This window comes from Dreissena polymorpha, chromosome 16 (genome assembly GCF_020536995.1).
Source record: "Dreissena polymorpha isolate Duluth1 chromosome 16, UMN_Dpol_1.0, whole genome shotgun sequence".
Classification (NCBI taxonomy): Eukaryota; Metazoa; Mollusca; class Bivalvia; order Myida; family Dreissenidae; genus Dreissena; species Dreissena polymorpha.
The window spans coordinates 25,353,038-25,380,447 of NC_068370.1; the positions used below are offsets into that span (position 1 = coordinate 25,353,038).

Here is a 27,410-nt window from a genome sequence, read left to right on the forward strand (position 1 = left end):
GTGTATGCTCTAAATGAACAGGAGCAAATGTTTGTGATATGTAAATCCTTAATAATAGAGGATATTTGTTGGCTTTAGTGGAATATCGATTTAAAATCCCGGGTGATCATAGAAAATAATATTTTAACTAGTGTTTTTTTGTTTCATCGTTTTTACGCTGCTTAAGAGTTAAATTGGAGAATTTCGCTGTAATAATGTACGTCAAAAATCGACGTCATTGCACAATAAACAGTAAAACTTATCGATTATTTTCACTGTTAATTTTCACTGTGTAATACAGTGAATTATCAGTTTCAATTCAATGATACTCTATTAAACAGCGGATGCATAAAATAAACACATTTATAACGATATCATATGCAATAATTTGTGATCCCAACACTGATCCCTTTGTGATGTTGAAATGTCGATATGGATTGAAATTTAGTTTTATACACTGCGTATTTTTCATTTTTCTTAAAACAATTTAAGAACATAATTCAGACAAGATTTCTGATAGAATGGCTTGATACCTTTTGAAGTGATTTCGATTCGTTGAAATTACATTTAAAATAAGTAATATAGGTTAAACGATGGTATATTACTGTTGAATCGATGAATATATATATATATATATATATATATATATATATATATATATATATATATATATATATATATATATATATATATATATATATATATATATATATATGAAAACGATGAATATTACTGTTGACATTAATATGCAAATGCAAAATGTGTTTTGGGGAAGGATAGGGACTGAACCCGCTACACGCCTATAGTTTTATTGAATAAAAGTGCCAAATACGGACTGCAATTTTAACAAATCACTATATCATGAAGTTTTATTTGTAAAATTGAGATTATTTCGAGATTGTTTCTTGTTGAATTGCATATACATTTGTATGTAAGCGTCTACCAATGTTAAGATTATACGAAAAATCCGTGTCAGTATATTTACTCCCTAATGTGGGTTAGTAAATATATGTTCTTTTTTCATTGTCATCATTTTCGAAAATCGTTGAATATTTCTGGATGTGTAAGAAAAATTTAAATCACAGCATGACATTTATTAATAAATATAAAGTGAAAGCTTGAAACAATGCTATTTAATATACGCTAATGCAAACATGTCAATGAACTCAGACTCGCAAGCATTGATTGACAAAAATACCAAGATACCTTCTTAGCAGTCACACATGGTATATATCATTGAAGTTTGTTATGAAAGAATCTTTGTAGCATCTAACTAGATATTGACATTACAAACACTCGACAAACATTTTAATAACAAAACTTAATAAAATACAGAAAATTAGACGAGAAAAATATATATCGATTTTAATTACATTTTTTTATAATCATGACGTCATTCGCTGTGTGTGATAAGTGTTTGTCAGCATCGAATACATTTCTCCTGTTATTAGCTGATTGCCTCTATTATACTCCCTCGATTAAACGTAAACTTTAACAGTTCTAAAAAAGCATAGAAGACTACGAAGATACTCATTTGACCGCTCTTTTTCTATTACATTTGAAAAAGAAAACATCTGATCAACACGTGTTCGATTTACCCCCAAAACATAATAGCAGGTATAAAGACAAACCGTCTTGCCCCAAAAGAACCGTCTTGTCCCAAACGCGCAACATGTGATTGCGATGTTCCAACTTTCAAAATCAAACTTAACTTCAAACATTGATGTATGGGTATAATACAGTTTATTGTGAGCTATTGATATGTAGAAATTAATAAACCACAAATACATATGTAATGGCATTGAGCGTTACAGACACGTATAATGTATATGTCTAAACTTGCGTCGTGTCAGCATTCATGTTTGGGACACATATTTTTACTATTCAATCATGATGACTTACACTTCATTAAAATTCATGTTTTAATGCTATTAGACATTGTCAGTGTATGTTAGCTTTTCGTTTTCAATAATGTGATTTCGATATGCTGTAACAGTCTTGATCGAGCTATCAATGTTCGGTAATTAGACAAGACTTAGTTTTGTAATAGCACCTTGGCATTTTGGGCATTAAAACATGAAAGTATACCTACGGAAAATTGCCAATGTGTTGAAAAATAATTGATATGTATTTCCTTACTGTATTGAAATATTTAAACAAAATATAAAATGATTTAATAATTTTATACCGCTATTAATACCAATTTTGTTTTATGAATGGTCGTTGTTTATTGATAATATTTGCAACCAAGGAATTACAATATATGCATGCAAATAATACAATATATATATATATATATATATATATATATATATATATATATATATATATATATATATATTTATTTATTTATTTATTTATTTATTTATTTATTTATTTATTTATTATTTATATTTATATTTATATATATAAACGTTTATATAAACAACGTACGTACACTTACATTGCATAAGTGTTACTTATTGTCATGCAAATGAACTTGTCGTTGATGTACAATGGAAATAGTATATATGTATACACAAAGAGATAATCTTGCATTCGCAAACTGTGTATCTAGAAAAAAAATTCATTCACGTTCAAGCTCATGAACATTAGGTGTAAAAGACCACATAAAGAGGAATGTTTGGCGTCATTCAAAAAGCGTCATTTTATGCAAAAGTCGAAAAAGACTTTATAATTGTTAAAATACTGTTAATATGTTAATATTATTTTTCTTACTGGATATTTTGTCCTTTTGAAATAAAACGCATTGTTTGAAATGTATTTATGAAGATTTCAAATACACGAAAATTGGGATTTAAGCCGATAGTTATTTACACATTAATGTTGGCGTTTTATAAAACAAATAATGTAATCATATCGTCATTCCAGAATAAACAAAACAACTCATCATCTGGTAATATGGGATGTGCCAGAAAAAAAACACGCGCAAAATAGGTAACGTCATTATTTACATGTTCATGACATCATTGATATTTTGTGTGTGTTTATTTTCGACATGAAGACATACAGAAAGGGTAATCAAGTGATAGTCAAGATGGCAACGTCCATGCCATTACAGTTTGTTTTTTTCGCCGCGTCAAGCCATATCAGTAAAAATGTGATTAGCGATTATTTCGTATGAAAATACGCTTTATATCTCGACTTTTCTACCCGCAAATTGTCTTATGATCTTAGTCGAAACTTTTTGAGAATACATAAGGTTGTTTTTTTTTCAATGGCACGGCTCGTATGTGCATCATTTAGCCTCCTATGATATCTCTTCAAAATTAAAATAATTATGTCTCGTCGTTCATGTCACCATCAAACGCTCGTGACTTGTTGTCATCAAAATCTTTAAATGCAACTAAAAGCAGTCAATGATCGGCAATGAAAATACGTCACCTTTTTACAAAGGAGCTTGAACTTAAAAACATATAATAGAGTTGATTTTAACATACAGTATGCTTAAAGCCCATAAGAACGTACATAGGAATACAATTATTTCATAGATGGACAATAATGTCAGATCCAATATCACAATCTTGTTCAGAAAGTTGTAATAATACAACTAATATGTTTCAACTCAATCGTATTTTGTATCTTTATAATAAGCAGATAGACTCATGACAGTACATGGAAGGAACTATAGAAAATATATGTCAGCTCTCAATTACGTTTGAAAACAAAAATAAATAGATTTTGTACACTTTGTCAGTCAATACACTGCATGTTTGTGTTCTTCCAATCATATATATTTATATACTGCTTACGCATATCATTAAACATTGGACATACAAGTTAAACATTGAATTCGTCCTCAAGAACGTTACAGTGTAAGCATTTTCTGTTTTAATCGGTATCTTTCCAGGCTTGTTTAATCTACTTGAAATAACGTAGACTTCATTTAAACTATTTGTTTTTTAAGAAATTTAAGTTATTATGTTTATGTTCGCAAAATCTTGGTTCGAATATTGTCTATACTGGATAAACGCCAAAGGCATCAATAGCTATGGCGTGTATAGGAATAATAAACGTATACGAGTACACAATTTGTATTGTTTGTTTTGAATATCTTGTTAAAATGTTAATTACGACGGTAATAGTGAAATGTAATGCAATACTGTTTAATATATTGCAAATATTAGTCAATTATAGTTTTGACTATTGCTGGCTATAAACCCAAACTTGATTCATGGCAGCAAACAATAATAAATGAAAGCTAATTTGACGAAGATATATATATATATATATTCCAATCTATACATATTCCGTCAATCGTGAAACCAAGAATGTTTGTAATTAATAGCATGCATTTCGCCTTTAATTCAATGTTTTGTGGCTTAAGGTTTAAATCCCTTGATTCACCCTAAAATTTACGCGTGGCTAATTCCAAATAAACCCACACTATGACGTAGTATTTCAATGTTGGGAGAAGTATATAACTGATATCTTGCTAACACTCTTTATGTATCTAATCGACCTTTCATCCAACGAGCCTCTTTTTATTATGCATTTGGAAGGAACGATACTTGTTTCTTGATTTGTATTCGCAAAACATGGACGACATGAATGAATCCATATAACATAATACCATCAAGATATTTAACTGACGACCTTGAACTAGTCATCGATTTTTCAGGACCTACTTTACACACAACATCGTATGTGTCTTTCTATTTAAAATAGAATAAGAAGCAAAGTATTTTATGTGAAGTCGTGACAATGAAAACATTTTGATCAAAACTGACGAAAATTGTAAATCTGTTTGTAAATTCAAAGTCCGTGTTTTTTTGGTATTCATGTGATATGTTCTTAAAACACAATTATAATAATAAAGTAGCATCTGTTGCAGGATATCTTAATTTAACGTAAAAGATGTAGCAATTGTTTCTGTTTCAAATTTCTCTTTAGAGTAAAAAAACAACATTGGATCATCTCAATCATGACACGGTTGTATACAAAATGTGATTAAGTCCCAACACAGGAACTTTACATTCATCTTACATCTTGCTTTGTATGTCACATGCCACATTTTAATATTGTTCATTGTTTTCATATAAATTTCCGAAATCAGGTTCTATACACTAAGGACTTTCTTTCCATTTTGTTTAAGAGTTAGTGGTGCAGTAAATGAAATGTGCAGGGCTAGGAAAAACTGCTAGCAAACATTAAAGTTCTAAACTCATTCCTTATGCATCAATTTAGTCATATATCCATTTGATATGCAGTTTATATATTGCGAAGCAATATCGTTAGTAAACTCATTCAAAAGACCAATTTCGTTAAAAACTATACCGTCAGACGTGTTTAACGTCATTCGCTAAATGTAATCACTTGTTTATCCATATTTTTTACTGGGGAAAGTACTAATCATGCCAATAAGTTCATAATGTTTATGTTTTATAGTTTTAATGCAAAGAGCGGTTAACTAATACCAACGGAATGCTTTTTCTTACTTTGGTCATTGGTATTTAATATAAAACACCAAGATAACAATAAGCACGCGTGCGTTTTCTTACGACTTAGTGTTAATGCCCCTTAAGGCTATCAAATTATGATGAACGTTGTGCTTAAGAAGCTATTGATCTAATTTCAAATTAACTCTAGTGCACTATTGATTACGATGATGCCTGGGCAATAAATCCGCCAGTGCGTGGAAAGTGGTATTTCAGCAATGTTGACCTTTTAAGAATGACGTCAAATATATTGTTGTTTTTGTCTCGTACAGAATGTAAGGATGGGGTCATTGAAATTGATCGACTATGTTTCCAGAGTACAGACTTTATACTTCTAACCTACTTGGACTTCTTTCTCACCGCGCCGAAATATTTTTTTATATGGAGGCGTTCTTTTTTTCAGTAATGTTACTGTCACATATATATTTTAGTATATATATATATATATATATATATATATATATATATATATATATATATATATATTCAAAATTGTGTTTATTACCCTGTAATGTAATTCATAATGACAGGTGAAACTTGTTAATATAACGATGCATTTCTATAACGAACATACATATCACAATACAAATATTGTGATATCATCTCCAACAACACTTGTTAATGTTATCTCTTTGTTGGGATGGGAGAAACTTACGTGAAGGTTACATAACACTTAATCATTGTGTATCCATCCGTGGTAGATCCTTAATATTAAGAGTCCCTTTTCTTTTCTTGAAAACCATTTAACAATGTGGTAGATGTCCTGTGTGGTTATATATAATATACTGTATGTTTCTTGAGTACTTTGATGTCTCGGATTGGAAGTTGGAAGCTAACTGCAAAGATGAACTTTTTTTAAGGGGTTGGGGGGATGGTCTATTGTTTGAGGCTTTTGTCGAAATGTAGCTTTACAAATACGGTTTTCTACGGTGTATGCATTCGACAGCGATTTTCTTTCTTAGAAGTTGCAAGGCGGTATAGTTTTATTGCATTTTTTTTGAAAGAGGATAGATATATCTTTAAAATGATACCAGGTTCGGAAAAAATGATACATCGAAAAGGCAATCACAATGCGTTGAAAGGTGTCAGTTTTATTATGAGACCCTTTGGGAATCGGAATTAGTGTTATATAACCTAAATGATACGTTGAACCGAGAACGTTGGTGAAAAATTCCGACAAAATCTAGTTCTCTCTGTGAAGTTGAAATTTTTTAATGTTAATGTTATTTTTATAAATCTGGCAGACTAACTGCAATTTTTTGTTTCAATAATAATACCGCATAATTCATGCTATACATTTTAATTTATGGGTTGATACTGGTTTACATAATAAAAAGGCGATTAAACTTACTATGTACATAAGTAAAAGTGGTGGAACCATTATCCTAAGGACAGGCACATTTTATTATTGGAGACATGAACTTTCATCGAGAATTGTTTCTTTTTAAAATAGCATTAATAATACAGCGATTTATACGGTATTATATGTAGGTCTTATCGTAGGGGGTATAATATATAAGTTCTTAAGTCTCTCCGTTTTTGAATAATGTCATACAGTTTAAATGTTGCGGGCAAATAGATTATCGCAACATAAAATTTATGAATGAGCAAACAGTGCAAGCTTTTGGTAACAAACTTAACAATATAAAGCTAATGTAAGCACGCCACTAAAATCAGACTCGTAAGCATTAAATAAACAATAAGTATAAAGATTCCTGCTAAGCCGGCACGCATATGAGGTTTGAGCAATGTTTCTAAGGAAACAATTTATTTTCTTAGCATCAACCTTGTTATGAACATTCTAAACACACGTAATACAAGAACAAACGTATGTTTGACCTCTTAGACGCGGGAATGTAAAGCTGGAAAAGCACTTTCAACATAATTCACAGCTCATTTGACGAGCGCAAAAAAATCCCAATCATCCAACATGACGTCATTGGTGGAGTCTGATAAGTGTTTATAAGTGCATTTCTTTCATGTGTTGTTTTTTGCCTCAATTAAAATCCATATATTCAAACTTCACATTACAAGAGCTTAATGGCAAAAGGAACATAAAACTACGAAGATACCAACTTTACCCTATTTTTCTTTAATTTATAAAAAACGAACTCAACGGTACGTGTTCGATTGATATATACATCACTCAATAATTAATATATACATTAGGCCGTAGCCTTTTTCGTCTAGATCTAAATGAACAGCATATTCCATATCCCAATGTTAAGGTCTAACTTGCATGCAAACACTGAGTTATGAGTTTATATATTCCGTGTAATGTAACGCAATTTTTTATTTGTGTGATCACACGTGCGCCGTGTGGTTCGGGTTTGTGACACATCTAGTTCCCTTTCAGTCATTAAAAGATATGTTCTTGTTCTTATAAGACCGTATAACTGGAGACGGGGCATATATTATTATCATTTACTGTTGGTTTTTTCCTGATCAATTAAGTCTTCGTGGTAATGAAGTTACAGCCTTACTCTAGAAATCAATATTGATAATCAGTCGCGACGTATTAAAAATGACTTTGCGGCATTATTTAACCTAAAATATATAATGTGAATTTCCGATCTTTGTCAGTAATTAACAGTAACGCTTATATAGAATATAAATGTACACGCGGTGTCAGTTGTGATGTAAAGCTTTAGCTATAGAGCCGGATGTGCAGTTGCATTTTATATTCGGGTTACTTGTTATCATATAATGTTTTTGCAATTTTGCGTTTAGACAAAAAAAATCTCATGCGGTTAATAAAAGTAATAATCTTACATTTGTAAGCTGTATGTCTCCGCAAAAACAATCAACTTCAATAAAGTTCTGAGCTCGTTACCCACGTATCTATTGAAAAAATTGTGCAGTTGAGCAACCAACAATTGTTTTTTATATTCTGTTTCCGCTATAACAAAGCAAGATAGTTTCGCAAAACGCATTACTAAATCCCATCGTAAGAGCCGCATTAATAAAAATAAACACATCTTATTGTATTTTTACTGTTTCAAGCATATAATGTAGACAACTGAAATTGACGTCCTTTGCTTATTTTCGTGACGTCATTGACGTTTTACCGTAATTTTTCCTACCCTCGTCATCTATGTGCATATAATTTACGGGATTGAGATGTATTGCATTAATAAGATATATCTCTGCGTCAGATATTCGTGAATTTGCAGCATATAAAAAGGATGTAAACAATAAGTCATGCTACTTTAAATTCTAGTCAAGCCTTTATAAAGTATCTATTTTTCGAAAGCTTCAGTTGTATACACGCTTGAACAATTCGTTTAAGCTCCCTTACCTCATCTCCATGTAATCTAAATCTTAAACGATACAGTAACGATATTAATTTAAATATTCCCACTTAGTTTCTGAACCTCTTTATTTTAGCTCGATTACATGTAAAGTACTTACTTCTTATTTGTAACGCTCTCAAGTCCGTTTCCTGCGCCTAGAGCCAGTACTTGATGTCTTTTGGAGATATATAAAGATCGTTTCCACAATTAGGATCGAATCCGTGAGCTCTTGTTGTCTAGGCGGACACCATATCCATTACATCACGGCGAATAAATATTCCAATTTATAACTGCGCCTTGTACGTGTATCAGAGTTTTCCATGGCGAACTGACAAACATATTTTGTAACAGACAGAAAGACATACAGACAGACAGACAGACAGGCAGACAGACAGACAGACAGACAGACAGACAGACGGACAGACTGACAGACAGACAGACAGACAGACAGACAGACAGACAGACAGACAGACAGACAGACAGAGACAGACCGACAGAGAGAGAGGGCAGGGAAGAGAGAGAGAGAGATAAACAGAGACGTACGTTTATTCAAGAAACATATTTTTCTTCAGCCTTCTTTATTTGTATTCGCTAACTAACTGCTTGGCATAAAGCAATGTACGTCTTTTCCAAAATTAACACCAGGTGCAAACAGCGGGTCGCACGTTAAACCAAACAAATAGGTGAATGTTACTCTTATATGTTAAAGGCCCATATTTATTTAAGAAAGTTTATATGCACTTTATAATGTGTATAACATATTCTTCCAAAACTGTATAATGACAATTAGCGTTAGTAAGACGGATTGTGTGTATATTCAACCGTTTGTCGTGGGGGCCGTATTTTCTTATTATTTTTAAGACTTTTTTTCCTATTTTCTTTTGACCTTACAACTTGAAACAGAACATCTGATGATTTGTCTTTATTAATAAGTGCATATTCGCTAATGTCTTTAGGATGTCAACACTTCCTTGACCTTGATATCGATCTTCGGTAGTTTCTCAGGACCTTCTGAAAACAGAAGGCAGTGTGGGTTTCGTTTGATGTAAAATTGAAGAAGAAAAGCCTTGTATGGTATGGTAAACCATGTCCATAAAAACACTTTCTTTAACAGTGTAAATATGATGGTCAATTATAAGTCGATGTTTCCTTCAAGCTAATGCGATATTTTTTTCCAATAAATCATATTTTGATAATAATATAGTATAAAAGGTTACAACGTGAGGTCGTTGCTATTGTTTCTTAATCGATTTATTTTTAGCTTGAACCAAACAAACTATTACATCATCTCAAACATGACTAGGTTTTATGGATACTTCAAAGAGGAGCATAGCTATCATCTAACAGCTTCCTTTGTAAGTTCCATTACACTTTCAAATAATATTAATCGTGTTCAGATGATGTTGTTGAAATCTTGTTGTAAATTACACGTGATATCCCATATCCCATGCATTATGATTGAAAGGTAGTCAGGCAATAAATGCAATTTGTAAGGCGAGGAAAATGCATACATACGACAAAGATCTAAGCTCATAACACCCGCATCAATTAAGCAATGTATCCTTTTGATATGCAGTAAAGATATAAAAGAGGAATATCGTCATTTTAAATCAGTCACGACGAAAGACTAGTTAAACGCTAAACAGACGTGTTTGACGCCAATCGCTTCATACCATTTCTTGTATTTCATACATTTTAAATTAAGAAAATACCAAATAATGCCAATAACATGTTGAGTTGAATAGTTTTAATTATGTATAATTGATACCAAAGAATGGTATTGCTTTGTATAGTGATTTGCATTTCATACAAAACACCAATGTAACAATAAGCACGCGTGTATTTTCTGACGACTAAATGTCTTTCAATCGTTCAAATCATGATAGCAGTCGTGCAAAAGAAGTCATAAATCCCAGCTAAAATAAATCTCTGGTGCATTAAATGACCGCGATGTAACCTAAGAAACAACGTTCTTGGAATCAGGTCTTTCAACACTGGTGACCTTTTAAGAATGACGTCAAAAGTGTTGTTTTTTATTCATATCGCCAGACGTCTCGTACAGAATCTTATAATGGTGTGATCAGATGGATAACGATCGGCAATGTTTTTAGAGTACAGACTATCTCCTCCTGCATAATAAGACTTCCTTCGCACTGCTCCGCAATATGTTTATAAAGAATAGTTGCTTTTTTCTTCAGTTGAAACTTATGTAACTTATCTTTTATTTTGTATTGCATAACATTCATAACCCCGAAACCTTGTACATTATTCTTTAATGTAATCAATTATAACATGTGCTTTTTAACCTAAATAGTTATTTACATAAATTTACACTAAACATTAAGCCTTACAAATAATCTACGTTGAAATCAATAAGCATTATACAAAAAATGTTGTTTTCAAAAATATTTTATGACGTGGCAGTTCTAAACGATACAATCATTGCGACATCATCTCCAACAATTTATACATGTATTACAGTTATCTTAGTGTTCACAGAAACTGACGGCAGCGTGGGATTATAATTATCGGTTCCCTACACAAAACTGTCCCCTGTGTGACGTTGCAATTTTCATACTGCGTGTTCTTGTTTATAAGCTGTCAGACACACTGAGTTTTTCTCTGGAAAACAATGGTAACCCATAACTCATTATATATATCTGATTTAATATGTTGATACCTTGGTACTCAACTATCGGCCGTTTAATAATGGTTTAAATAGATAATACTAGCTATAATATTGTCCGAATGCCTAGTTTGACGTTATCTTAAAATAAAAAGATTGTGTTCGGGGTTGAGACTTATGTTTATTGGAGTGATTTATTAAGAATGGTCAACGTAAGCACATACATATGGTGTAGGTTTATTCACGGTAGGTTTTCCTATTTCTGTTTTCAGTATGAAATGCTTCGACCAGTTAATATATTTTCAAATTGTAGAATGTTTAAAAAATAAGTGTAGTTGCAAAATAAACTGATATTAAATATTATATCAGCAAAGCTACTTACATATATAATTATTAATATCGTAGCACGCTACTTATATATTGTATGCCTGTATTTGAACACATCTCAAAAGTGCAAGTTTACGTGCCTTACATTAATCGTATCTACAAGATACATCTTCGCGTTGTATAATGATAAGTTTTCTGCGTATAAAAATTGGCTGCGCACAATAAATCATGAACATTTAAAATCTAGTCAATCTTTTATTCCATTTCTTTTCAAAACCTACAGTCTTGTACAAGCTTGAACATTTCGTTCATAAAAGGATTTCGTATACAATATAATTGTGATCTTAACTATTCCTACATCGATATCTAATTCAATATCACCATTCATGATATCGGGTTGTACGTTACTTGCTGGTTGGCCGCTTAGCCGCTTGCTTGAAACAGTACCACAAACTCTTATGTTGCAGCCTTGAATTAAGGCCACTAATTCACAGACAACGACGTCATCCATAAGAGTATTCAAGGACAACTTACTCACATATGTCACGTACACTATAACTGAACAAATCATTTGGATTCAAAAGATGAGAGACAAGTTTTTATTAGAGGGAACTGTAGAGAAAACAAATTATATTACAGGACACTAGTGTAAACGTTATTGACCGCTACGTACGGTATACGGAATTCTTAGTATAATACGCCAATGTTATCTGAATCACGTTATGCATGCACGTAAATGCTCGTATTAAGTTTTATACACGCATTTACTGTATCACAAGATATGCCAGTTATATTAATGCTTTCCCGTTGCATAATATATCAAAGTACTGGCAGTACTGGTGTAACGATGCTTTTGAAGAGGATGGATATATAAAAGCATCAATTTAATTTGATATACATCATCACAATTGTGTATGTGGGTACGAAAAAAAATTTTGGTACACACATTTTGGGAAATTTAAAAATTATGCCAAAACAAATTTGGTTACGACAAAAATTGGGTACGAAAAAAAATTGGGTACGAAAAAATATTTGCAACAAAATAAAAATTTGGTACGAAAAACAAAATGGTTACGATACAATTTTGGTACGGAAAAAAATGGGGGTACGGGGACGTAGTTCCGCTGGGGAACTTGACCCAAAGTCAAGTCACATATTTCAATCTAGGCTATGTCAAACTCAAAGTGTCAAAGTCAAATGAAAGATGCGTTCATTAATTATTGTCGCATTGTTTACTTCTGCTGTGAGTTTTTATTAAATATAAATGATGACCATCATGTGAGAGAAAATTCACATTATCTTAGTATATCAGGTTTAGCAGCCTTTTAGATAACACAGTTGGCTAGTTTTCAATGTCGCTTCTGCGGATCAAACCCGCAGCACATCCTCCTGCAATCAAAGACGACACTCTACCACTAGGCTTATAGGAAGATTCTGAAATTTTTCGATCCCTCGTCAGAGCAACCAAACCATAAATTAAGTCAAATATTGCTGACTCGGTATTATTGAGTCAGTTCATGAGAGATAATGGAAGATGCAACATCTCTCACGCCCCCTAGCATCGCCATAAGCAGTATTCAATTCTCAACAAGAAAGTGCTGGAGTCATTGATCCCGAGGGACCAGAAACAAGAGGGCCATGATGGCCGTGTATCGCTCCACTGTTTTTTTTATGTGAAACAAGGGCTGTTTGTAAAACATGCATGCCCCCCATATGGGCTGTCAGTTGTAGTGGCAGCCATTGTGTGAATACGTTTTTTGGCACTGTTACCTTGACCTTTGACATAGTGACCTAATAAATCAATAGGGGTCATCTGCGAGTCATGATCAATGTACCTATGAAGTTACATGCTCCTAGGCGTAAGCTTTCTTGAGTTATCATCCGGAAACCATTTTACTGTGTCAAGTCACCGTGACCTTGACCTTTAACCTAGTGACCTGAAAGTCGATAGGGATCATCTGCTAGTCATGATCAATGTACCTATGAAGTTTCATGATCCTAAGCCTAAGCGTTCTTGAGTTATCATCCGGAAACCATTTTTCTAAGTTGAGTCACCGTGACCTTGACCTTTGACCTAGTGACCTGAAAATCAATAGGGGTCATCTTCGAGTCATTATCAATGTACCTATGAAGTTTCATGATCCTAGGCATAAGCAGTCTTGAGTTATCATCCGAAAACCATTTTAATATTTCGGGGAACCGTGACCTTGACCATCGACCTAGTGACTTGAAAATCAATAGGGGTCATCTGCAAGTCATGATCAATGTACCTATGAAGTCTCATGATCCTAGGCCTAAGCGTTCTTGAGTTATCATCCGGAAACCATTTTACTATTTCGGATCACCGTGACCTTGACCCTTGACCTAGTGACCTGAAAATCAATAGGGGTCATCTTCAAGTCATGATCAATGTACCTATGAAGTTTCATGACCCTTGGCCTGAGCGTTCTTGAGTTATCCGGAAACCATTTTACTATTTCGGGTCAACGTGACCTTGACCTTTGACCTATTGACCTCAAAATCAATAGGGGTCATCTGCGAGTCATGATTAATGTACCTATGAAGTTTCATGATCCTAGGCCTAAGCGTTCTTGAGTTATCATCCGGAAACCATCTGGTGGACGGACATACGGCATACGGATGGACGGACATACCGACATGAGCAAAACAATATACCCCCTCTTCTTCGAAGGGGGGCATAAAAGCTTGCAATTGTACTCAAGCATGTGACTTTCTCTTTCTATCGCTCGTCCCACTGGACGCTTAAAGTTGGATGGGTGAGCATTTAAATTTCGTCCCAGGGGCATAATTTGAACAAACTTGGTAGAGAACTATAAGATGTCACTACATACCAAATTTGGTAGCCATAGGCCCATGTTTATGGACAGGAAGATTTTTAAAGTTTGCACAAAAGAGGCTTTATATAAGCATATGTTAAGTTTGGTGACCCCCGGGGAAGGGTCAAATTTGAGCCCAGGGAAATAATTTTAACAAATTTGGTAGAGGACTATTAGATGTCACTACATACCAAATTTAGTAGCCCTAGGCTCTATAATTATGAACAAGAAGATTTTTAAAGTTTGCACAAAATAGGCCTTATTTAAGCATATTTTTATTTTTGTGACCCCCTGGGCAGGGTCAAATTTGACCCCAGGGGAACTTTAAGATTTTAATACATACCAAATTTGGTAGAAATAGGCCCAATGGTTATGGACAAGAAGGTTTTTAAGCTTGCACAAAAAAGGCCCAGTGACCACTGGGGAACGGTCAAATTTGATCCAAGGGGCTTAATTTGAACAAACTTGGGAGAGGACTATTAGATGTCACTACATACCAAATTTGGTAGCCCTATGCCATACGGTTATGGACAAGAAGATTTTTAAAGTTTGCAAAAAATAGGCTTTATATAAGTATATGTTCAATTTATTGACCCCGGGGCGGGGTCAAATTTGATCCCAGGGGATAATTTGAACAAATTTGAAAGAGGTTCTATCCAGGAACATTTGTGAGAAGTTTCATCAGAATTGGACTTGTTGTTTAGGAGAAGAAGGTATTTTAAAAAAAGTTAACGCACGGACGCACGTACGACGGACACGGGACCATGACATAAGCCCCGCTGGCCTCTGGCCAGTGGAGCTAAAACACTTGATTAATGTCCGAAACAAAATCATTTGATTAATGACAATACTATTATTTGAGCCAGGTCACAGGGAAAGGGCAGTCTAATCAGTATCCAATTAAACTAGTTGTTATTGTCAGAAAACCGCTTTTAAGCAAACAGTTTTCAAGCAACTGCAGGCTGATCTGGATCCAAACCTGCCACAATCGCCTTAATGTCTCTTTTACTGTGACACAGTTCATTTGACTTAAACATGATATTTAATACAATCGATTGGTGTATAACTGATAGCTAAGGACTTCAAGTCTCATTTCAACGTAAACACCATGCATTCAGTAATTAAACCTTTAAACCTCGAAAGACAAATGTCTTTCCTATTAAAACATGCCAGCGGTTTTAAAATTCCGACAAATATTTTTGTTTACAGCGCAAATTTCTGGGTAAACTGATTCAGCAATTACCGGATCGCTTAGGTTTTTATCGGATTACATGTGTATCGCGTTATTTCTTGAAATTTTACCCAGCATTTGTAAAACATATTGCAAAATAAGTACATTTCCAAAAAAGGAACTTCATTTCTGCGTTTAATAAGACCGAGTTCATGGAAATTGCTGCACAATTGAAGAAGTAATGGCTGTTCAAAGCTATGCACCCTATATTCGGGTGGTTTTGAGTTGAATACCTTGTTATATATATATAGTTGTTATATATATATAGATTTGATAGTAAAAACTATGTTTTCAGAGAAATCGATTTTTCGTTATAATTTCATTATTTTTCATTCAAAATAATGTTTTTACTAATAAATATCATAGCCACGCGCCAACCCACATGTGTATTGGACAACTTCAATTGAGCTTTCATTTAGTTTGAGACAATCCCCACATTTCCGAATATGTGTCGCCACATGTCCGTTATTCACTTAATAACGAGTTGCAGCTCTCATGCTTATTTTATGTGGTACGCATCAATTTGTTTTCTGGGCATTCTTACCGTTAGAAAAGACACATTATACTACAATATTACATCAACGAACATAATGTTTACAAAACAAATCTGCAAAATTCAGGAAATCATACGTCTTCACATTTCATTTCGTCACAAAAATGATGGGTACGTAACTTGACCTTGTTTTGCTTTCGAAAAAAGAAACAATTGTTAGTTAAACATTGATACACGTCAACTAAAACATGAATCGACTGAACAATGATAGGCATTTTGTATTCACTATAAATCTTTACATAAATAAAAGTATTTTGCAAAACACTTTTAACCTATCCGTTACTCACTAAAATCTGCTATACACCGATCGACTGTACTAAAATAAAAAGAAGAAATAATACAAATCCGTAAAATGAGTAAAGACTTACTCACTTAGTAATCAATGTTTTCAGAACATCTTGGTGATCTTCAAATCCATGTATATGTTGATATAGGGTATCGTAGTCATTCAATAAGTCGCAAAATGCTCGAATACAATTTCCAAAGCAAAATGTGACTTAAATTGATAAGCTGTCAAGTCTAACATCCAGGAAATCCTGCATTCACATCAAATGTATCCTTTGAATTCAATCCATTGTTGATATTAGCGGAGATTTAGTTAATAAATAACTCATATATCCTAAATGACAGTTTCTAAATAGCCAAACAAGCCGATGTATGCTGTAAGAAAATTTTGACACGAGTGTGAACATTCATGGGCGCCGCCATTGTTGTATGACCTTGAGGGGTGTATAGAAATACCGAAATCCCCGTAATTACCGAAATCCCCCGAAACCCCCTGAAATCTTCCGAAATCCCCCTTAATATTGATTATTTATCAAAATACTGCGGATATTAATAAAGAATATTGCAAAATACAATAAAATCACTTATGAAACATTGTTTTTATTCAAGTTTGATAGTGAAAAACTAAAATATATAATTTCGGTAATTACGGGGATTTCGGTATTTCTCATACTGAGCATTATCTCAATCGGACTGGCTCGGTCTTTTACATAGGTTGCCATTGTGAAGATTTTTTTTATTGTATCATAACTTAGACGATGCTGAAACAGCATCGTCAATAAAAGGATATTTTGAGACATTATAATAATTAATTGCTTCGCATATTAAAGCCTATTTGATTTTTTTAAAAGTGTCCTCAAACTGTTCACGCAAGTAGGAGCCCATTGTTTTCGTGCGATGCATCGATGTGTTACAATCGTCGCAATAATGTGTTATATGAATTACAATTGCATTGGATTTTGCAACATAGGTAAAGCAAAGAAAATGACAAACACATATCTACTTGTAAAATCATCACATAATGGTACGAACTGAAATACGAATAGTGCTATTTTGCTGTTTCCTGAGTGAAAGTTATTGTTATGTTTACAAACGAATATTTTCTAATAGGTCGTTGTTTTATAACAAACATCCGATCCGATACCATGTTCAAGTTGCAACTAAATGTTTTATTTTCAGAAACCATACGTCTATCTGTTCATAAAATTACGATCACGTGAAAGTTACACCAACTGAATAAAAGTTCATAAAGAACACAGATGTTGTCACGGATGTTGTTATGAGCTATTGAGATTTGTCCTGTATTTATCGAAATGATTTGTAATACGATGGTCTAGAATACTGGCTTTATGTTGCACTGCCGCTTGTTATTTTTCGGAACAGTCTTTTCTATGATGTATGGTGTCTAGTAATTGTGTTGTATTACCTTACCAATTTCTCCTGTTAGTAGCAATAGCGTTAATAGAATCAACCTTAATAAAAAAGACTCGAACCACATTTAAATAAGCACAAACCAACGAATCTTGAAGGACCAGACAAAATAAAAAACATTTGTTTTCTACCAATAACAATGGTCTATGGTGCATACGAAGTAATAAATGTAATTGAGACGAGCGACCTGTCAGTTCCATGTGTATGTCTGCCACGCCATAACAACAATGTCTGATATTGCCAGTCTCGGAATAATAATTAAGTAGTGTAACTTTAGTGCAAATCAAATGTTATGTCTACACAGCCTACGGACATTTTGTTACATCTACTTTAAACGCCCATGAATCAAGCCAAAATCAAAGAATAATTCCTACAATATTTGGACAAAATAAAATTAACACATAAGAAAACAATGTTCCTTATAGCAATAGCCAAACTTTCAATGCTAGATGTGGTCTGGTAACATAGATTTAACACGATACAAAATGCTATTGTTTGTCTTTTTGTGAGACACATCTTTATGTACCATGTAAGTGTTCATAAGTCGAATGCATGGATATCGTTGCGGGAAATCGAAATGGAAGAAATTGTGCCACACAAAATTAAAAACGAGCATTTTTACCTCGTTAAATCTATGTTTCCATACCACATCTAGCGTTGAAATTTTGGCTATTGCCATAAGAAACACTTATTTTTTTATGAGCTAACTTTATTTTACGAAATAGTTCGCGAAATATTGTTTGATTTTGAGAATTTATGTTACTGTAAATGAAATTAATAATAATCTGATAACAAGTTTATTGTAATTTGTCAACAGCAACGTTTAATTATTAATTCTCAAAAAAAATATATATATGAATGAACATTAAATTATCATCATTACGTTTACTTTATTTTTAAGTTAACAAATAGTCGTAATTTGAACTTGTCGCAAGGATGTTAATTATACAGAACAGAGCCAGGATTTCAACTGAAGCTTCTTATGGTCAATGTTTTTCGAAAACAATTGATGTTTAGTTGTAAATTGTATAGGAGATCATTATTCTACATTAAGCCAATTTAAATTCATACAAACCACGCTATACATTCTGAATATTTTTGTTCAAGATTCCCATTTGCATGTGATATTTTAAAAGATTACATATGACTTTTCTGGAGATAAGGAATCAATATTATTGCTAAACGGATAAGATCTATATATGAAGTATTTATATTGCACACAATTCATGTTAATAGAAATGAAACACAACACAATTAAATGCTCAAAATTAGAATCTATCATCTTGGTTGGAATGTCTGTTCTAATATATAAGTAACCACTATGCTTTCAAACATGTATTTAATGAGAAAGTTTACATTCAAAATGTATTTTAATCTAATATATATATATATATTATTGAAACGTTTTTACAGAATGTGCAATACTTCTGGGACTGGTAAGGGAAATACGTTTTCTAAAACAGCGCGAGTCTAAGTCAGATAACTGAAACTATAAGGGTGCAGCAAATGCTTGACTAATTTCCCAAATGCATTGTCCTGCATCGAGTAGCCGATCGCTATTCATCGCCTAAATGTCTGTCGGATTATAAGACGAATTTCTCCATTCCGCGCTCTCTGTTTTATGTATTTTTGTTTGTTTTAAGAAAGTCTTTTTAAATGACAATACTGTTTACGCTTGGAAAGCGTCGTCCCCTGTGAAGAGTGCAAGAACGACATTACGCCCCGTGCATTAGATCGGTTTACCCATAGCACGGCTTATAAATATTTATTGAGTCTGCTCCGTTATGTATCTCGAAAACGTAAATAGTCATTTCTCGCCAGTAAAGTCTTCACCAGAAGTTCGCTGTTTCTTGACCATCTATCTACGTGGCTAGGCTATCATCACGTGGTTGAAGGCAACTAAGCTGGTTTCATTCATATCTATGCGCGGAGGTTGGTACATTATATCTAAGAACCTACAACTATGGAGATGTCTTTTAATGTTATATCTGGGAAAAAGTGTGTTCATGGTATCTTGATCAAACGCTTTATTGTCAAATCGATCTTTAATCCAATATTAGCTATTTTGCTTTACCCATTTTAAAGAACAGTTCTTACTGCTTGATTTGTATTTCAATAAACAAAGTGACAGGCAATAAACAATGCAATTCTTGCCCCAAATGATCCCCATATGTGGACAGCGTGTCACGCAAACACCAAGTTCAATGCGCAATTTACATTTCCAAGGTCAAATATTTGTTTAAGACAATTTATTTTCAAGTTTGCAAAAAGATACTAAAACACGTTAAAACTGCATTTGGTCTTGTTAAGAAGTGTTGTGTCAATGCCGTATTTCATAGATGTAGTATTTTATTTAACACTTATAGTTCCTTCTCAGTTAGGACCGTATTCATTATTGTCTTTGACACATCTAGTTTGAAATCAGTCAGAACCCTATGTTCTTAGCATTTTTATCAAGTATGAAAATATACGTTATCAAAACGTAATTTGTAAATCAAATATGTACACATAGTTTGTCTACGTACACATTTTATGCTATATTTGTTACAGTATTTGATTTCCCGCAAATCTACAAAGATGCATAAACCTTTAAAATTCAGCTGTATATATTATGTAAACTACATTTTATTTCCGTTATTTTATATGTCAGACATGTTTTGCGCTTTATACAGTTTCGAATAAATTACACGATATTCCATTGTCTGTTGTCAATTTGGCAGTCTGGGAATAGTCCTCCGTGTTATGTTGAACAAACACGTGTGCGTATTCGTGACACGTATTCGCAAAGTGCGAACCATTTCTGAGTGTGATATACATGGTTGTTGAATGCATGCACAAAAGGGTTGTACACAAAAATCAGTACGTTGATCTGTATTGGAATGTTTTTGACGCGTTGATATGGCTAAGACATCCAGTTAAATGCAAAGGCAAATTTGTAAAAGTTGGTACGTTGTTACAGACTTGGTCAAACCATTGCGTTATGACGGACGAAAGTAACCGATTTAACAGACCTAATTTCTTAAAAACAATTCTTTTCGAATTAAAGACTGTTAAAAAGTGTCGTTAAAACTTAACTGAGAAATCTTTAATTATATAAAAATTATTAATTAATTTATTGGTGCAATCGCATCGGTAAACGCCGTGATGTTTATCTTATGAGATAAGAACGCTAACAACTAATGCAGAAGGTAATATAGTGTGGCACTAAAATGAATCACTTAATATAAAGTATATATCTCACCTCCTACTCAACTTAGCTAATCGGATTTGCTTTGAGCGGTCACATGCACGTTTGTCAAACTGCTAGATAAGACATGTTATTATATGATGCTTCATTAAGAACAATGGTGTGTGGTACAAACGGAATGACAATACTTTTATTGAGCATACTCGCATGTGCTTTCCATTATCATTCCTACCATTACAACCACCTGACTAATTCAAACTCACTACAAATGTCTGCTATTAACAGTCTTGGATAACGATTAAGTAGTTCACACTTCACGCAGCTCATACAATCAATAGGGGTTGTCTGATATTTGGTACACGTCTATTGAATGCAAGATTCATACAGCCAATGCTGATTCGGTCATTTGGTGCACTGGTAATGTACAGCAACTTCAAATTAGATTAAGCAAACATCAGACAATAGTCTGATACAGTCATCTTTTAATAGGTCAACAGGGTTCCCGCTGTCGATCGCCATTGGCGCCAATTGCGACAAAATAAAAAATCTGGCGACAAAATTTCGTAAATGGCGATTTTAAAAAAATCGGCATTTTTCTGCGTTCATATTTTCTTAAAATGACAAAAGACGCTGTGTTTACCAGCCGCTTTACGGCAGTCGTAATACTATAGATTTCCATGGTGTAAGCGATACAGCTGTAATCAATGGAGCGTGGTGCTGACTGCCGACTACCGCAAAGTGGAATGTTATGGTGATAATTGCGATTATCTGGGGTGTTGTTGCAAGTTATCTTAATTGGTCGGCAGTTTTATTGCTTCAGAGATAAGGCAATATTGAAATATACCGACTTTGCGCTTAAATGTGAAGTGTTTGTCACAGTGTTCGAAGCAGATTCAAGACCGTTAAATTGACAACAATGACAATCAAAAAGGTAAGTATCGATTGTTTTTAGAAAAATCAGTGTAATTATAGAAAATAGTAAAACATTTTACATCTTTTGGTTCTATTTAAACGGTGACATATTGCTGTTTCACTCGTCAAAATGGCAAGTTCAGAGTGTAAAACGACTTTTAGAAAGTGAACATTAGATGCTGCTTATTTTGAGACTCATTCAAAATGCAAACGTTCCCACCGCTATTATTCACCAGCTAACAAACAAAAACCAAACAAAGACAGTTGTTTATCAGAATTTCATTTCCTTCAATATGATTTCCAACACACAATCTATGCTGTGTGAACTCTTTATATCCTCAACACTTATCAATTCATTCACTACCGGATGTACCTTAAAAAAAAAGGTAAACATAGTTTAGCACATGGAAATCAATTTGACATTTGATATACACAAATGCTTATTTTATTTGACTGTTGTGTTAAGGGCTCTATGTAGTAGATCATATGCTAGCACATATTTATATTATTTATATACTTCACATTCATTGATTATTATTAGTATTATATTAATATTATATTTCCCTTTTTGTATTTTCAGAATACCATAAAGCTTCTGAAGCACCAAAACTGTGGCAACATATTCAGGCTGCTAAGAAGGTGTCAATCAACAAGAGTTACAACTGATTGAATGTGCCTTTATTTAATTAACAATGTTAAATGTGTTTTTATTATTAATACTACTGTTATTAAATCAATTCCTTTAACATACTGTAAATGCTCAGTTTTTGTTTGTATTATAATAACATGATCTTCATTGCCCAAATGTAGCCCCAGTGTGGCGACAACTTTTTAAATTTGGCGAAAGTAAGTGGCGACAACTTTTGAAAGCCCAGAGGGAACCCTGGTCAACAACTTTGGGTTATAAAAGTTGTTTATTAATTTTCCTGAATAATTAAACGTAGCTCCCTGCGATATTTTAGTCATCACACTAATTGAAGTCTGAGCTTTTTGCGAAGAATATACGCCATTATACGTTTTGATCGAACTTGCTTTTGAAAGAATAGTCAATGTCATCAATTGTACAGCGTATGTAAGGAAACTAATATATAAATATAATTTATACAATGCCCGCTGATAAAATGCACGACTATGTTTAAATTGTTATACAAATTCATGTTTACTTCGAAGTTCAAGAATACATTTATGCACATTGAATCGTAAAATCAACCGTGAGTTTACATCTTGAACAATCTCAGCACGTAAGCAAACCTTTTAATTTTAACAAATTCGATTGGAGTTCAAGTTTCCCGCTGCATAAGTTATTGAAAGAAATACATACTTCATACATCGTAGTATAAAGTTTCAACTCTACGTATTTTAACGTACACATAACCATGCACGTGACATTTAATAGCATTAACTGTTAACCGAAAGTAATCATAACACATTGCATAAAGAGACACGAAACCTAACAATGTGGTAAGTAAGGATACCTCATATAACATCACATGCGACAAATTAACGTTACAAAACCATGTTCAGTAAGACATATCTGGCCAGCACAAAGATTTATAACTACTTGTTTCGGCAAATTATACTAAAACCCTTTGTTTCTTTATAATACCCTTAATGTGCAGAAAATTGTGGAGCCAAACATTTCGAATATTGTGATACGGTAAGAAACATCATGGCTATTTTGGCACCAAACATCATGAATAGAGTGGTATGAAACATCATGAAAATTATGATAGCTACTAAACATCATCAATATTGTGGTACTAAACATCACTAATTTTGTGGTAAGAAACATGATCAAGGCTGTGCTACGAAACATCAGTAATATTTTAATAAACATAGTGTGACACAAAACACCATGAATATTGTAAACAGTATATTTCCAGGATGAAAAGCTATATTTGCTGATATTTGCTACAACTTACGTTCCTCAATTAATTTTTTACATATTTTGATTCATGGATGTTAGTGGAGAATGTTGTCATAGATAAGAACGCTCAAAGCCAATAACTATTTGGCTAAGCAAAGGTATTCAATCTGCAAGAACAATACATATATTCCATTGATGATAAGAAAACAATGAACACAAAAAGGTGGCGATAAATTTTAGTCGAGATTTCACATTTATTTCACATTGAAATTTAGAATATAACCATAACTATCGATGATGAAATACAATTATTGCGCGATATGAATGTATAAGTATAATATGTTCACCATGTTTTAGGAGGATTCCATACAGCAAACTTGATCTGTTCAATGTTTCAACCATAAGCATTTAATAGTCGGCGATGAAAAGTATTTATTTGTAAAAAGAAGTTTGAACATAAAAACACACATACTTTCTATCGCCAATGTCTCAAACGCGTACTGTTAAGCCCTCTTCCATAATTCTCAAGAAGTTAAATAACATATTATTCATAAATGCTGTTTTGTTTGAAAGAAATAATAGTTGTTATGTTTGTCTTTGAAAGCTCTTGGTTCGAATATTGTCCCAAATATATTTACTTGCAAGGAATCTCTTGCTATCGCGTGCAAAGCAACTGTAAACGGTCTAAAATTCAATATGATTATGGCTTATATGGTTATGTAATACTCGGGAACGATGAAAGTACGATCGTCTAAAGCAGTTTATATGTAAAAGTCCTTGTGAGTTGGAGCTATAAGTGTAAGCTAATAATTAACAGTTGAATGTCATGCAATACAAACGTGTTTAACAATCACGCAAGCGACAGCTTATAACAGCTTTGGCAATAACCCGGCTAAAAGTCCAAAGTTCATTCATGGCAGTGACAAATAACAAAAGATTTTTTTAAGTTTTGTAAGGTCGAATTCACTTAGCACCAAACGTGTTATGGTCATAATTACCACCAGCTTCTGAAAGCATGACTCGTTGCTGTCTTTTTTCAGGTTTTTGTAAGACTGTAATATCATAGCAAACGAAACCAAATCAATGAAAGCCCATTCAACGAAGAAAATATCAGTTTTAATCCACAAATAAAACGTCAATCGTGGAGTCAAAAGTGTTTGTAATTAAACTCATTATTTTCTCCTGTACTTGAATAACTGGTTTCATACTGTTTAATGCACTCGATTTAAGCGTCGTATCACCTGTGCCTTATGTAAAAAAAACACAACTACGAAGATGTCTTTCGATAAGGTGATTTTTTGAAAAAAAAATATGTTCGTGGTATCTTGCTAAAACGCTTCATTTAAAATGCCACATTCATAACCCACAATACAAAAAACGTGTTTTCGTCATTCGCTGAATGTCATTCGCTTAATGTCATTATTTGAATTCCAATTTATAAACACAAGGGATATTCTTCATAATACCAATGCAATTAAATGAATGTTGTTGTAAAATGTATCAATTAGAGCACGCAGTCATGGTGGTGTTTTTTTTGTTTTTATAACGAATGTTACTAAATTATATAACTCATTTTAATAGTTATTTATGTTTAGCACATACATATCTAAAAATTTAATTTTGCTTTTTCTTTTTTAAATATTTAAATCCGAGTTATATGACGTAACGCTAGCAGTAATTAAAGTTACTCAGTATTCACGTTTAAAACTTATGTGCACTTTCAGCGTCTTGTAGAATAACGTAACATATAATAACAGCTGTTGAGATATATTCTCCTTAATAACTCTACTGGGTAGGTTAACGACCTAGCAATACTAAGAACTAACCAACCATCTAAAAAGTGGACACTGAAAACAACGGTCACATGTCTATAGTGGTCAGATTGGACTGTACATATGTTGTCTACGGTCAGTTAAACTCGTTAGGTCACCTTAAAACTTAGTTTTTAGTATATAGTGTACATGTGTTTAATGTGTATAGAATGGTCAGTATTGTCATTTCGTTAAGCATGTATTGTTTCGGATATTGTATATTCGCTCAGGAAAATGAAGAATACGTTGGAAATAGCTAATTAATATACGAGTTGTTGCATGCTATTATTTAGAACAGAATATATTCCATTGCATAGCATGTCAACTTTATGTTCAATCATTTCTAAATAAAAATGCTCGTACTACGTTTGAATAAGAAAACGATGGCAGAGTTAGCTATAACAATGGTATTCGGTACCTACGGAATAAAGCAATCTCGTTGACTATACTGACTTTCCACTTACATTCCAACCATTACAACCACCTGGTAAATTCAGCATCAATACAATGTCTGTTATTAACAATCTCGGATAAATGATTTAGTAGTGCTAAATGCATACAATTAATAGGACATGTCTGATATCTGGGACACGTTTATTGAATGCAGGATTCGTTTAGCCAATTATTATTATTATTACAATTACAATTATTCGGTCATTATGTGCACTGGTAGTGTACATCATCTTTAAATGAGATTAAGCAAAAATCAGCCTAAATTCTGATCTTGTTATCAACTATGGTTTTTGACGATGCTGGAACAGCATCGTCCAAGGTTTGATAACCATCTAAAAAAAAATCACAATGGCGACCTATGTAAAAGACCGAGCCAGTCCGATTGAGATAACTCGATTTTTAGGTTACTTCCCTTTTGCATTCGCCACTGCGTAGGAGATTGCTCGTCATTGATAACATTCTCCTAGCAGAGTTGTCGTTCGTGTTTCAACATTCAACAATGGGCGCCCCCGTGAGAGTCTCGATTCAAAACTTTCTTACTGCATAAATTGGCTTGTTTCGCTTTTTAGAAGCTGTCATTTAGGATATATGAATTATTTATTCACTAAATCTCCGCTTATGACAACAATAGTTGGAATTCGAAGGAAATATACTCGATGTGAATGAAGGACTTTCTGGATCGTAACAACTTGACATGGCAAAACTGGCATACTGGTATTTTTAGTTATCAATGTAAGTCACATTCTGCTTTATAAATTGTATTCGAGCATTTTGCGACTTATTGAATGACTATGATACCCGATATCAACATTCCATCGGGGATTTGTAGATCACCAAGCTGTCCTGAAATTCAACATTGATTTCAAACTCTTTACTGGTTTGTACTATTTCTTAGTGTAAGTACATTTTATCATTTTAAAGTTAAATTAACTGTGTCACAGTAAAAGAGACATTAAGGCGATTGTGGCCAGTTTGGATCTAGATCAGCCTGCAGTCGCTTGAAAGCTGTTTGCTTAAAAGCGTTTTTCTGACAATAACAAATAATTTAATTGGATACTGATTTGACTGCGCTTTTCCTGTGACCTGGCTCAAATAATAGAATTGTCATTAATCAAATGATTTATTTCGAACATTAATCAATTGTTTTTCTTGTTCCTCGGGATCAATGACTCCAGCACTT

The 27,410-nt window shown here is 33.2% G+C and overlaps 1 long non-coding RNA gene across 1 annotated transcript; it reads left to right on the forward strand.

Annotated features, from left to right (window-relative positions):
* Positions 1 to 21,680: 21,680 nt before the first annotated feature.
* On the forward strand, positions 21,681 to 22,799 carry LOC127862431 (uncharacterized). Its single transcript, XR_008040607.1, has 2 exons — positions 21,681 to 22,118; positions 22,680 to 22,799. It is a non-coding gene; the product is annotated as an uncharacterized LOC127862431 (long non-coding RNA).
* Positions 22,800 to 27,410: the final 4,611 nt, after the last annotated feature.